At 36.8% G+C, this 15507-nt stretch overlaps 1 pseudogene; it reads left to right on the top strand.

Moving 5' to 3' along the window:
• Positions 1 to 3516: 3516 nt before the first annotated feature.
• Positions 3517 to 4115, top strand: LOC149160980 (protein PIN-LIKES 6 pseudogene; annotated as a pseudogene).
• Positions 4116 to 15507: the final 11392 nt, after the last annotated feature.

Here is a 15507-nt window from a genome sequence, read left to right as displayed (position 1 = left end):
GAGAAAAGTTAAAGAAGGATCATATTGATCTCAAGTGACATATTATGGTTATGTTGGAGGTATCCTAAAACAAGGTTATCGATAATCTGAGCACAGAAAGGTTCGATTAGTCAACATTGGGCACTCGATGGTCATTTTACACAATCTCTCAGCCTCCTTGAAGGTCATTGTTGCAGTGAAATTATAGTATATTCCTGTTGGTGAAAGTTGCAGTAACTATGTTGACTTGGTTATTATTATTTGGAAGGCTCATATCTGAACCTTGTGGCATATTGAACTTGCTTGCTAACTTAAACATGATAACCTTGTCATTAACATAACTCTATGGTATCCTTGATAGATAAATGATTCATTATACTATCCTAGAACTCACAAGTTGATTGGCTATTAACTTTATATATATGTGAGCATGAAAGTTTAAATAAGTCATCTTTGTCAAGATTCTGACAGAGGTAAACTGTAGCAACAAGACCAAGATGACCCTATCTGATGGAAAACAATAACACAAATGAGACTAAATGAACATAGTCCACATAAAAATGGTTTTAAACTTTTATTGTTGAATATCTTACAATTGTGATCATTAGCATCAACACATGTATCTATTGTCCTTTGTTTGATAACTTAAAAGCAATACAGCTTAAACACAAACAAAAAATTTACTACATGTAGAATTGCTTGTCAAGACTCTCATCAGATTTGTAGTCATGAATTTGTGCTTTATTGTTGTGACACTCACTATGCCCAAACTAAGGAAAAACATAGACAAAGATAAAAATAACTTGGCGAAGTTGAAGGCTCTATTTTCCTTATTAACATCTTCCTTTGACAAGGATATTGGTCATCTATAGGTCTTTGGGCACTTAGTACTGAATTTTAATTGGATGAATGCACAAGGTTAGATTCAGGATACTTCCTTATCTCCCTTAGCTACTTAGATGAAAGAGCTCTCTAGGTAGTTCCAGATGATCAAAACCTCTCATGTGTTCAGAGAACTTAATAGGACAACATATACTCTCTCAGAAGAAGAACTACAGTTGTAAGAGAACTAAGTTTTGGAGAAGGGATTTATTGATGGTCATTTATCTTATTTAAGAGAAAAGAATAATAGGTTCCACAACATGGAGACCTTCCTTCAGAGCCTTCATATCAAACTACAATTGTTTAACATTTTTAATCTGCATTAAGCAAAGAAAGGTAATTTTATTGATGTCCAACAAATGACAAAAAAATATGTCAATGAGACTAGAATGTACAATCAGTAATTACCAATTTGTACAGTTGTCATGGGCTACCCTGAAAGCATAAAGAGAAAATTGTTTAGTTTTGTTAGAGTGCACTTGTGCCAAAGTTTTAATTCTAAATTTGGTTGCTCTTTACATACAACTTCCACATAAGTCTCCTTGAGATCCCACTTTTATCAATAATTGATACCCACATTTAGTGAAAAAACCACTAGTGGAGTTTTAAGGCATCCTAGTCATTAAGGAAGTTGATTATTAGGATTACTTGTGACATCCTATGTATTTTTCAAATTCCAATACACCATATATAATTCTTATGTATTTTAGAAACTCCAATACAAAATCAATATTACTAGGAGTCATCAAGGCCAACAAATATATCTTCAACCATATACATAGTGAAGACATACTTGTTTAATAGTGATGAGATGATATAACATAATATGCTTTGGTACAAGTATTTTTTGCTACAAGTGTCTATATGCTGGAAGAGATAGGCCTATAATGTTGTAGTTGAAAATACCACTGGAAAATGTGCATAGACTAGTTATATTATGCTTCAATCTGTTGGGAAAGGGAGATCTATTTCATAATTTCCCTAAAACAATAAGGTTGCTTCATTATTATCCCTAAGGTTGCAATGAAACCCTGAAACCACATGTGACATGGTAAAAAAATCCATAAAGTAACTGGAAACAATTGTGGCTAAGGTCAATCTCTAAGTTCTCTCTACATAGAACAAATTTTTTGAATAATTGAATAATTTTGTCTAACAATAGTAATATATCATTTGTATCAAATACATTAGTTTTCCCTAGTGAATTTCCTATTAAAGGTATTATGGGGCTATCTGCTCCACAATACCAAAAACAACAGTAGTGACATGTGAATCCCTTTGGTCTAAAATCTTTTCCAATCCAAAGTCTCCCACGATGGCTTCAAAATCTTCATGCAGTAAAATGTTTGTTGCTTTGACATCACAATGAATTATCTTGGGGTCACATTGATCATGCACATATAAATAATAAAAGTCCCCTTGTTGCTCCAAGTGCTATCTATTTGGGAGTATACTAATCCAAAGCTAGTTTCCCCATCAATATGATTGCTTAGATGATAGGTCACACTTGTAATTCATCTCTATTCTATTAAGGAAAATCACATAATTCCAAAATAGAATGAAAGCACCACAATCTTATTATCCTTGCTTCATAAATATCAGAATGCTATTGTACCTCCTTGTACCTTTGTTTAGTATGTCCATCATCAAGTGACCTTAGATGCTGCCTTAAGACCTCTAGTAGTAAGCCTTATTATAGGGTAGAAATGACCTCGCATGCATCAAAGTTCCCCGAATTCATATGAAAACTCTTAGCTGATTTATCCTTTGCTTCTATATTCAATGCATTTATGAGTGCAACGCCTTTTCTCACTACTCTCTAGCTAGAAAGTGAGAGTGTTTTGTTTGTTAGCCGGGGAATGCCAAGACAAATTTCAGAAGTGGGAATACACAATTCGCTCAAATTTCACATCCAATTGTTACCTATCACATCTAGTGTTGAGCCGTCTATACATCACCATTGTTTAATGATGAAATTTTTTAAAGTTGGCTTGAAAATTGGATGAATTATGCAACAATGTGAATTGTACATTTGGGAAAAGAGAAATTCTACAATCAAACTCTTTGCTACGAGAACCTAAGCATCATTTTACCATATAAGAAACCATTCCATCCACGTCAATTTGAGACATGTGCAGTCACATGAAACTCTGGAGACATTGAAAAATGAGATTGGTTGAGAAATATATGACCATGATGTATTTATTAGAGACAATGAAGCTCCAATGAATGATAAATATGCCAAGTACATAGGCATGAAGAGAAAATTTCATTTTATAGTAAGAGGAGAGCTTGTGATAGATCCTATACAAATTACAAAGTGATACATTTTTACATCCTTCAAAATAGATGTTCTTGTGGTCTTGCATCTTCCTTGAGTCATTACCTAGATATATAGCTGAAGTAGGATGGCCTCATCTGTCTTGAATGTGAAGAATTATTTGAAGTTTATTATCCTCTTTTAATGTTTCTCAATATTATATCATATATGTCCATTTACGTTGGGGGGTGGTAAAGAAAACTGGAGTACATTTGGGAACAATGGGAATGTGCCTCTCATATTGATTGGTGTAGCATGTGGAGATAAAAACAATCCTTTTGGTGATTCTGTGATATGAAATAAAATTGGAAATGTGTATATATCATTTGGTGATTATGTACACCTATTTTTTCCATCTTCTTGCACCTCCTCCAGTAAGCAGCATGAAGGGAAGACTTGAATTCGAATCTGACATGGATAAAATAGATATAGACACCATTGAATTTACGAGGTTCCCCTTGTTGACCTCTAAATAAGGAATTAGTGAAAATAAGCTAAAACCATTGTATTGATGCTCGAGGGAAATGTAGGCCATTTCTCATGTATATTTTCTTTGGAAATGCTTGAAAATAAAACAACTACTTCAACCACTGATAATATCTTTAGTCCTTGCATTGGTCATTGAAATTATTCCATTTTTGAAGAAATTAATCTTGATAAATGATGCTCCTATTTTATTTGTTAATGACAACTACATCATCCTTAAGGTTGCTATGGTTCCATGCATAATGTTGGCTCTATGTGGCAACCTCACTGGAGGTTCATTAATTCAAAGCTTGGGCCGCAGAAAACTATAGCCATTATAATTGCTTGATTATTCTTAGTGCCTCTAGTTGGTCTTGGAATCATCACTTCAGAATATAAATTAGACTACCTAGCTGCTGGTGAAAAAATGTTCTGATTCATTCTAATACTCTGGAACATAATCCCCTAATCATTTCGATCTTTCTTCCAAAGACAACATGCGACAAGATTGAGTTTTCATTATTAGTGATGATAACATATTTTGATGGTTTTGAAAGAGATATATTGTGAGTGAAATGATCTACAAGAACGTATAAATTCATCACTTACAGAGATATACACCATCGAATTGGGTGACAGAGTATGGGAGCCTTTGATTATATATAGACTTAGTTTGAACTTAACGCAATGATTGGATTGACATTGGATCGCATCAATCACAACTAAAAGAGTAAAGGCTACTTGCACCCATTCCAGGATTTTATGTTACACTAATTCAATCAAAGTTACATCACATCCACTCAAACGAAGGAGATCACATCAATTAAACGGAGCATTGTTTGGCTTTCCATGAAACAGACCTAAGGTTGCAATGAGTATACTCCATCTCCTCAAGTGAAGTAACTCACAACTATGTCCACAAAAGATTGTATCCATTTCTAATAAAATTTACTTGCAACAATTGCCAACAATATTTTCTCTTGCAAGTTAAATCTAAAGAAATATCAATCCTCCAGTGAAAATTGGAAGCCCTAGTCAGAGGGTTGAATACCTATGCAAATTTGGTGTGGAAACATATTTGCAGGCAGATCAATATTATCATCATCATTTATACATACAGGCAGCGTATGAAGAAGTATTGAAATGACACTCCTCTAGTTCAAGGAAGTTGTGACATTTTGGGATAATTATTGACGATAATACCTTGTTCACAATCAAAGTTGTGAATAAGTCATGACCATGGCTAGTATGGTGCCATTTTCATCTCTATGTTGATCTACCAAGGGGCTGATTCAATAACCCAAACAAGCTAAGTTAGTTTCCCAAGGAATCAAGTCGTGGAGCTGCATGTGGAGGATTCATTCCGAAAACAAAGATGCAATCGAAAATTCAATGATAATTGGGCACTTGGATATTTAGATCATGCTTAAGCATGATTGATCATGACAAACATTAATTTGGCAACATTATTCATGTGTATATCAAACACATATATGTCATCAGTAATCCAAGATACCTCTACCTAGATATGATCCAGTAATTTGAAATAGAAGCATGATAGAGATGTGCCTTGGTCCCTTCTTCTAGAGAATATTTTAAATCATGTCAATGTCAAGCATTCCGCTGAGTCCTTCAGTCATTTGCATTAAATGAATTAAATTTTCAAACTTCATTAAATCTATTCATTCTCACCTAAAGTTTGTTCTGCCTATAGTGGCATATGTTTTAGTGCTTTGATATTCTGCCTTGAATGACTTGTTATATCTACAGCCATGTGTTTCTTTCACCCGACCTATTTAAGTTGAAGAAGTGAAAAGGAATCAGAATTAAGATCTTAACATTTTCACAATAGTCGTGTTGTTAATCAGTCTCTCTATACAATAGCTTTATTGTCATACAACAACAAGCTTCAGGGTTTCATCACTATTACCTCACAGCAGTTGCTTAGATCTGCCACTATACATCTTGTGAAAAATTCCTAATGATAAATCCTCATGTGAACCTATTCAATATATACATGTTGTGAGGAACCTCAAAAGATCATTCACCACAGCATTAGCTAGCATGATATTGTCATTGTCTTAAATGAATGGTTTGTTGTCTAGAAAGTATCAGTTTCGAATTTTTTTTCTAACTAGCCAAAAAACAAAGAAAAGAGGTCAAAGATACAAGGGCAAGGGAAATATGGAAATCTTCCTATGGTGCATTGATGAAGACATCAAATGATCGGGAGAGTTGAAAGGTTCAATCTTTATTACATTTGGTTTTTGTATCAACTGAAAGAAAAATTTAATAATTTCTGTAAAAGTGTGCAAGGACCATATGATCGATCCTCTTACCTCCATTGAGAAGGACTGTTGATGTGCATTTCTGTGAAAGATTTGCAGAGAGATTGCAATATTGCTCTTGTACCCTTCAAATAATTCACTCATTCCCCAACTTATTTAAACATCAACTCCAAAACAAATTATGGATCAATCAAGAAGATCAATCGAACGAATCCACTGATCTCCTCGGGCACACCTGAGAAATATCCTTGGAATTAATATCATAACATGCTCTGCTTTGTTGGTATTGTTTTGTGAAAAATGGTGGGAAAGCAGATGATCAATTAACAGATCTAGTAGCTCTTTAGTAATTTTCAAATGCAAGGAGATGGTAGAGAATGCACTAACCCCAAGAATATAGATATATAATGGGATATTTATGGGGCTATGGCATCCTTGATGGGTTGTCTCCTTTTCTTGTCATTGGCAAGAAATGTAAGGAGACAGTAGAGAGAACAATCCCCAGGAGTATAAATATGTAATAGGATCTTTATGGGACTAGATAATCCTTAATGGGTTGTCTCCTTTTCTTTCCGTTGGTGACCCAATGGTTTGGCAGTATTGAGCTTATTAAGTTTTATATTTAAGACTATTTCAGAAAGACCCCTTTAGTTATGGAGAGGGAGAGGAGCCTACTTTAGGTTGGGCATTGGGACCTTTAGACTTTAAAATAATAAATAGCTACGATGTGTCAATTGATTAATTGTGAGGAATGCACTGAGCATAGTAACTTGCTTGGTTGGACGCGCTTAAACTACGACTTCTGATTCAATTGTTCAGTTTTTAGAACGAACGAACCCATCACCATTCATTACATTATAAAGCATATACACAACCATTGTCAAATTTCCACACAGTCTATACTGATTTGCCAATTTCAATCCCTTCCCTTTTCGAAATTTTGAAATCCATGGCTCAGCCTGAACTGAACCATCATTTGTGTATACTTCACATACCAAACATTATACTTCAGAAAATGTGCAATATTTTCATTTTCCACAATGTCTTAGACCTCGCATAAAAGAATGCTACTGTCCATTTCACAATTGACTCAGCTGGAAAAACTCATAAACTTCAATAATCCACAAAGCTTTGGTTAAGCTCAAGTGGAGGTCGTGCCGATCAAAACCAGATGGGAAAAAAAATTGAAGCATAACACAGTTCAACATACCCACGACCACTACCACAATGTGATTTAGATGTTAAAATAATAGAACATGCGAATGAATTCAGCTTGTGAGCATCAATTGCAAAAACCCTGGAAACCCCATTGTAAATTTCCCTGCCAACAAGTTTAAACTGCCAATGCCCTAAAAGTCTACACCTTGAATTTGTTTAGTGTAATCAGACGGCATAAAAAATTTCATGGAGGGGCGGAACACAAACCTTTTTCTGCGTGTATCGCTGGAGATGTCAGATGAACTTCGACCTAGAACGAGAACCTGGCCTTTTACTTTTTTTACACTTATTTGTTCTCAAACTCTCCCACTTTCTCTGCTCTATTGGCCTTCTTTTGTGAAAAATGGTGGGAAAGAAAATTAATAATTGTAATCTTAAACTCTTCTTTTACTTTTTTTCACTTATTTTTCTCAAACTCTCCCATCCTGCCTCCAAACATATAGAAACCCAAGTAAACTAACAATCTTATTTTGAACTTTTATTTATATCTGGTTTTTATTTTCTTTATATATATAATAGTATTATTAATTTATATTATTAATTATAAATTTTATTTAGAGTGGATATATTTATCATATTATTTAAACAATAATATTTTGTGATTTATGGTATTTTTTAATCATTTTTTTAAAGAAGTTTTTCTAGTTCAAAGACATGTAATGAGTTACTTTGACTGGTTGAGTGTTGTAGATTACAAGTAGGAGGTTGTGGTATTAAGTCCCTTGGATATCATCCTCATAGTTTAGATATTATTTTAGGAATGAGGAAAATTATCTGGTGAATTTTCTATACATTTATATAGAAAAAAGATATTATTATAAAGAGAACACTCTATTGATATGAAATTTATATTTTCTTTATTATACTCTTAAAGGATATTATAAAATAATGGTTCCAATGTTTTTTGAGAAAAGATGGAGCTTTTTTGCTTTCACACTTTTCTCCAACAACAAGTAAAGTTTGTGTACTCTCTTTCTTTTTCCCAAGGGTTTTCACTGTCTCGGCTGTCAAACAGTGGGTCCTATCAACAATTAATTCTATCTCGCCACAGTTTCAAATGGAATTTGAATTAATTCTATCCCACCACAATTTTGAATGGAAGTTGATATTGTTGATTATGAGCTCAATCATGTCCAGAGGATGCATTAAATCCCATGATGAATTTACAGGTTACACTTCATTGTCTTGATAGATCATCTCCAACAAAATCACGATGTGTTACCAAAATGGATGGTGTTCCAAGGTAGATATTTAATCTGAGCATGATTTGTCCAAAATTGTTTTCGTTTCGAGAAAAGATACTAGTGCAAAAGAGCTAAGCTCTCATTCTAGCTTCGAGGTAGTTGTTATCCCTAAGTCAACCAAACTCCCTTTCATTTAAGCCTTTTAAGCCTCTTTTTGTCCCCCATGGTTTGAGATCTTTGCCTAAGCCAAAGTTCTATGTTAGAGTGAAACAAGATAAGTTTTCAATGGTCATTGGTAAGGATATCAAGTTCAAGGACATCCCAAACTTGTTAGAAACTACTTTGGTAGGAAGATTTTATGGTAAGACAATGCAAAAGGCATCTCTCATGGCATGGGTTTTGGACAATTGGATGTCAGCCATGGGTTATATGTCGATTTTCCATGGATTTGTTCACAGTTGGATATTCTTTCAATTTTGGTTGAGGGGGGACTATAATAAGATCAAGGAGGCAGAATGGGATTGGGGGCCATCGGGCCTAGTCCTGGAAACATGGCTGGTGGATTGTGATCTCGCTCGCAAACATCTCTCGGTGCAACAACTTTGGGCTATATTGTCGAACCCTCCCCTTGTCTTCTAGACAAAGGAGGCCCTTCACATTATTGGCAAGAAGTTTGGTAGATTTATTTCTCTGGACCCTAATTGGTATGTTTCAATTAATAGGCATTGGGCCTAGATTCTAGTCAAAGTAGATATCAAATATATTTTATTCAAGGCCATTGAATCGGTTTACGAGGAAAAATTTTAGACCCATAACATTGATTATTGGAAAATCTCATTTCATTATTTCAATTATTACAAAGTTGGACATGTTTAGACCTAGTGGTTAGAGTTGAAGGCACTTTTCTTCGACAACAAGTAAAGTTTTTCTTGTACTCTCTTTCTTTTGTAGGAATTTACAGGGTAAGTTCCTCAGAAAGAATACCAAAAGGACACCTCTCACAACCAGATCACAGATCAATACACCAGTATTTTTGACGTGGTTAAAACCCTCAAAGAGGGAAACATTCCACGGCCTGTCCCAACGTGGGTACTACAGGCAATTTATTAATCAAAGAATGAAAATTTACATAAGCTTCTCTCATGCACGGATTACCCGAACAATGACCCTCCATGTGCTTTAAATAGAACTCATGGACCAATCGAGTGTCAAGCCACGGATCAAGTGTCGGTAATACCGAGGTGAGAGTGAACCGTCAGATCACTACATATCGTGACCGTCGGATTGTAAGTTACAAAATGTACAACAGTAAAGAAAGACACTTTACCTGACTCTATACCTAACTCTATACTAGACCAAGTTGAACTTAACTATATCCTATGTGTCGGAATATCCTAACATCCCCCCTTAAGAACAACTTGGGATAGGATTGAAGGATTTACAAATATGACACAATAGGAGAAGGAAGGAGGCACTAGAGCCTATCCCCCCTTAGTGACAACTTCCTGAACTCCAAGCATATATCGAAGTTTAGTGAACTTCGCCTCTGTGAGAGCCTTTGTGAAGATGTCTGCAACTTGATCATCTGTTGAACAATATTGCACTTCAAGAACATGGTCATGAATGAGCTTTCTGATGAAGTGCATGTGTAGTTCAATGTGTTTGCTGCGCTGATGCTGGACTGGATCTTTGCATAGCTGAATGGCACTTTGATTATCACACCAAAGTGTGGTTGGATGCTGCTGCTCAAAGCCAAACTCTGATAGGATCTGACGAAGCCACAAGGCTTCCTTACTAGCTTCCACGACACCACGATACTCTGCTTCTGCTGATGAAAGAGAAATGGCAGCCTGTTTCTTACAAGCCCATGTAATAGGTCCTGAACCAAGAGTGAAGACATAACCGGCAGTAGACTTCCGATCATCAGGGTCACCAGCCCAATCAGAATCAGTGAAACCAACTAACAGAGGAGCTGCTTTGGCACTGTAATGAATCCCAAACTGTACTGTACCTCGAACATAACGAAGTATTCTTTTAGCTGCTTTCCAATGACTTTCACGGGGGTTTTGCATAAAACGAGCAACAAGGCCAACAGCAAAGGAAAGATCAGGACGAGTATGGGTTAAATACAAGAGTTTTCCTACAAGTTGACAGTATAAGGTAGCATCAACTTCAGGAGAAGTACAAGAGACTGAAAGTTTGACTCCAGAATGAAAGGGAGAAGGGGCTGGCTTACAGTCTTCCATGTGAAAATGACGAAGAATATCACAAGCATACTTGGACTGGGAAAGGAAAATACCCTCCTTGGATTGCAAGACTTGAAGACCGAGAAAATAGTGTAAGTGTCCTAAGTCTGTCATTTCAAATTTCTTTTTAAGGTTGGACTTCACATGGTTTATAAGGTTGGGATCACTACCAGTAAGAATAAGATCATCAACATAAAGAACAAGGATGATAAGAGAGTTGCCCACTTTCTTGGTGTAGACAGTATTGTCAGAATGACACCTAGAAAAGCCAGATTCTAAAAGAAAGCTATCCATTTTGGCATACCAAGCCCGAGGAGCTTGCTTGAGGCCATAAAGGGATTTCTTAAGTCGACAAACAAGGCTGGAGTCTGTTTGTATGAAGCCAATGGGTTGTTCCATATAGATTTCTTCCTGCAAGTCCCCATGCAAGAAGGCAGATTTAACATCCATCTGATGGACTTCCCATTTTAAAGAGGCAGCAAGGGAAAGAACAAGGCGGATAGAGTTCATTTTGGCAACAGGGGAGAAGGTTTCAGTGTAGTCAATGCCTTCAACCTGTGAAAATCCCTTAGCAACGAGACGAGCTTTATGTTTATCAACTTTCCCATCTGGTCCATACTTGGTTCTGTAAACCCATTTACATCTAACAAGTTTACGTCCCTTTGGTAGAGGAACAAGATCCCATGTATCATTTGTCATCAATGAATGATATTCTTCATTCATAGCTGCTTCCCAATGTGGATGGCCTGAAGCTTCTGCAAAAGTGTCAGGATCATGATTTACTGGAGCTTGAGCCAGTAAAGAAGAGGCTCTTTCAAACTGAGAACGTGTACGTCGCTGATCTGTAGGATCACCGGCAAGATCACCTGCTGCATCCCGAGTAGCACGGACCCATCTTGGAAGTTGAGGATCCTGAGAAGGTGGGGGAGGATTATCATCCTCGCTTTCATCATCTGAAGAAGAAATGTTTTCAAAAGTAGAAGAGATAGGAAGAGGTGGCACATCCGCCGGACTAGGCTCGCAGGCCGATTTATTTTCATCAAATTTTACATCTCTTCTAATGATAACATTTTTGGACTTAAATGGAATAAGTCTATAACCTTTTACATCTTCAGAATATCCAACAAAAGTACATTTCTCACTCTTAGGTTCTAAAGCTTTATGCTTTTCATCTGGAATATGGGCCCATGCTTCACTTCCAAACACACGAAAGTGACTTACATCTGGTTTAATGGAACTCCAAGCTTCTTCTGGAGTGATATTCTCTAGAACCTTAGTAGGAGTGCGATTGATTATATAATTTGCACAATTAATTGCTTCGGCCCAAAAACTAAGACTGAGTCCTTTAGATTGCAGCATACAATTAGCCATTTCCTTTAAGGTGCGATTTTTCCTTTCAGCTACACCATTTTGTTGTGGAGTGTATGGAACAGTATGTTGCATTTGAATTCCATTTTCGGTGCAAAAGTTGATGAATGTGTTTTTAACATATTTACCACCATTATCAGTTCTTAGCTTAAGAATTTGATGTCCAGATTGTTTTTCAACAAAGGCTTTGAAGGCCAAAAATGTGTTAAATACTTCGCTCTTGAGTTTTAAGAAGTATACCCAAGTGCGTCTGGAGAAATCATCAATGAAAGTTAAGAAGTACTTGCAGCCAGAGAATGAAGCAACAGGAAGAGGACCACATAAATCACTGTGCACAAGCTGTAAAGGGGCTGAGGCGTGCCAAGAGGCACGTTTGTCAAAACTGTCCCGATGAAGTTTTCCGAGTACACATCCGGAACAAACACCATCTCTGCAAGATACCATAGGAAGACCTGTCACCATATTTTCTTTACATAGATGCTGAAGGGAGCGATAGTTTAAGTGACCAAATCACTCATGCCAAAGTTTGCTCACTTCATCATTATGAGCAACAAATACTGAGGGAAGATTGGATGACCCAAAGTTGTGAAACTTATACAACCTTGTGGAATCATCAGCAAGACCAGTAGCTAGAATCTGTTTAGGATCTTTTAGATCCTTGATTACAACATCATGAGGTGAAAATTCAACAATTTTACCTTCACCTGAATGAGTTATCTGATAGACAGATAGAAGGTTGCAGGATAAGGTTGGAACACATAATACATCATTAAACTGACCATTGTCTAGATGAACAGTTCCAGTCCCTACAACATTAAGAGATCTATCATCACCAACATATATATTTTTGGTGTTACAATCATTTAAAGAAGAAAACATGGCTTGGTTTTTGGCCATGTGATAAGAGGCTCCAGAATCAATGAGCCACTCATGAGAATGAGAAGAAGAAGAAGATACATTTAATGCATAACCAGACTGAGATGATTGACAACGACATGCAGAAAGTGCCATTCCGGAAGTTGAAGTTGAAGTAGGCTCCACATGGATGTTATGTTTCTTCATTGCGGCTTCCAAGGCTTCCATCTTCTTAAAGCATTTAGATTCTAAGTGGCCATCTCGATTACAAAAGTTACAATGTCTATCAGTCTTCTTCCATTTGTTTTTATTGGTCTTATCATTTTGCTGAAATGATCTTTCATTTTGAGGCTGAGTTGGTTTAGGACCATTCTTTTGAGGATATGACTTCTTAGGATTCTTTGAATTTGGTTGCTGCTGGGCGGCTAACGCTTTCGTGGAAGAGTTTCCAAGATTAAGAAGACCAAGGTGTAAGAGTTTTTCTTGTTCTCTTATTAAGGAATCACAAAAGGAGTCAAAGGAAGGGGCCTTGTAGTCTTTTCCTTGACAAATGAAAGCTTCCCTTGTAGAATGGAAAGTGGAAACAAATACAGAGTAGGCTGGTCCCAACTTAGTAAGGATGGAATAAATAAGGTTACCATCTTCTTTCTTAACTTTAACACCTTCCAAGAGATATCTAAGGGTCTTGAATTTGGACAAGAAATCTTCAATGCAAGAAAAATTATTAGGATCCAAAGTAAGCAACTCATTTTCAAGTTGATGGGCTCTAATTTCATTTTTAATCCCAAAAACTTTAGCGAGTTTTTCCAATGCTTCATGAGGAGTCTCAAGTTCTGCAATATGGAATCTAAGATCAGGAGAAATAGACATCCCTATCAAACCACGTGCTTGATCTTGTCTATTTTCCCATTTTGCAGCCTTGTCTTCATCTTTTGGTTTCTTCTCTTGGTCTGTGGCTATTCTGAAGAGACCTTTACTTCTAAGTAAATCTTCCATGTAGGCTACCCATTGGAAGTAGTTAGTGCTGTCAAGAATGACTTGGCATGGACTTTCCATTTTTTTTTAAAACCTGAAGCTGAAGATGCTGAAAGTAAGTGTTCCAATGGATAGATCTCGAAAAAATAGGCGGTTTTAAAAAAAACGGCTCTGAAAAAGGCTTCCGGATGAAGAAGTTATGGCTTTTTGAAAAAAAATTGTTGACGTTGCCGGCAAAGTGCGCGAATGTGCGGGAATGAAAAAATCCGCCCCCACAAAATGGAGACTTGAACCCAAGACCTCTACTCTCTTAAAATAGCTTTGAACCAATTGATCTATACAAAAAATTTGAGAGAGAGAGAGAGAGGGGGGGGGGGGTCTTGGTTTGCGTGCTTGCCTTGAGAAAGCTCTTTTTCCCTACAAAACACAAAACACAAAACCCAACACGAATATGCAAAGAAAAACGAACCTTGCGGCTCGAAGTTAGCTTTAGCCAAAAAACTAGAAATTTTAAAAAAAAAATCTCAAAGTTAGCTTTAGCCGAAAAACTAAATATTTTTCTCAATGTTTCTGATTTTCCGAGATCACACTAAGGTGCAGGGAAAAGAGCATACGCATGAGAAAAATCCTTCCTTTCTGTTTCTGATTTGCCCAGATCGCACAGAGTCGCAGGGCAAAGAGCATACGCAGAAATGAAAGGTATAGATCCGGTTAAAAAAAAGGACTAAATAAACCGAAACCGAAATAAGCAGAGAGAAAAATAACAGTAAACTGCAAAAACACTGTATACCTCCCGATCTGAAAAATGACGCAGCTGGGGCTACCGGAAACCTTTTCGCGTGAAACGAAAGGGGTTCCTCACTGGAACAGATGCTCTGAACGCAACAGAGCAGTCCTCTCGGCCCGAAAGCAGTCAGAAACAGCATATCTAGGAAACGACAGCCGCATGCAGTTCTACCGGCTTCAGATTTGGATCACCAACGGACGCGGCCCTCAAATAGCTCTGATACCATGTAGGAATTTACAGGGTAAGTTCCTCAGAAAGAATACCAAAAGGACACCGCTCACAACCAGATCACAGATCAATACACCAGTATTTTTGACGTGGTTAAAACCCTCAAAGAGGGAAACAGTCCACGGCCTGTCCCAACGTGGGTACTACAGGCAATTTATTAATCAAAGAATGAAAATTTACATAAGCTTCTCTCATGCACGGATTACCCGAACAATGACCCTCCATGCACTTTAAATAGAACTCATGGACCAATCGGGTGTCAAGCCATGGATCAAGTGTCGGTAATACCGAGGTGAGAGTGAACCGTCGGATCACTACATATCGTGACCGTCGAATTGTAAGTTACAAAATGTACAACGGTAAAGAAAGACACTTTACCTGACTCTATACCTAACTCTATACTAGACCAAGTTGAACTTAACTATATCCTATGTGTCGGAATATCCTAACATCTTTTTCCCAAGGGCTTTCACTATCTTGGTTGTCGGATAGTGGGTCCTATCAACAATTAATTACGTTCTGCCACAGTTTCAAATGGAAGTTGATATTGTTAATTATGAGCCCAATCATGTCCACGGAGGCATTCAAATCCTAGTATGAATTTACAGGTGACACTTCATTGTCTTAACATATCAACTCCAACCAAATCATGAGGTGTTTCCAAGATGGATGGTGTTCCAAGGTAGATATTTAATTTAAGCATGATTTTTCC

Source organism: Pinus tabuliformis, chromosome 5_2 (assembly GCF_031772625.1).
Source record: "Pinus tabuliformis cultivar Carrire ecotype Pingquan chromosome 5_2, CPIR1, whole genome shotgun sequence".
In the NCBI taxonomy this organism is placed as follows: Eukaryota; Viridiplantae; Streptophyta; class Pinopsida; order Pinales; family Pinaceae; genus Pinus; species Pinus tabuliformis.
Note: the sequence above shows the minus strand (reverse complement) of the source record. Positions and strands in the feature narration are given on the sequence as shown.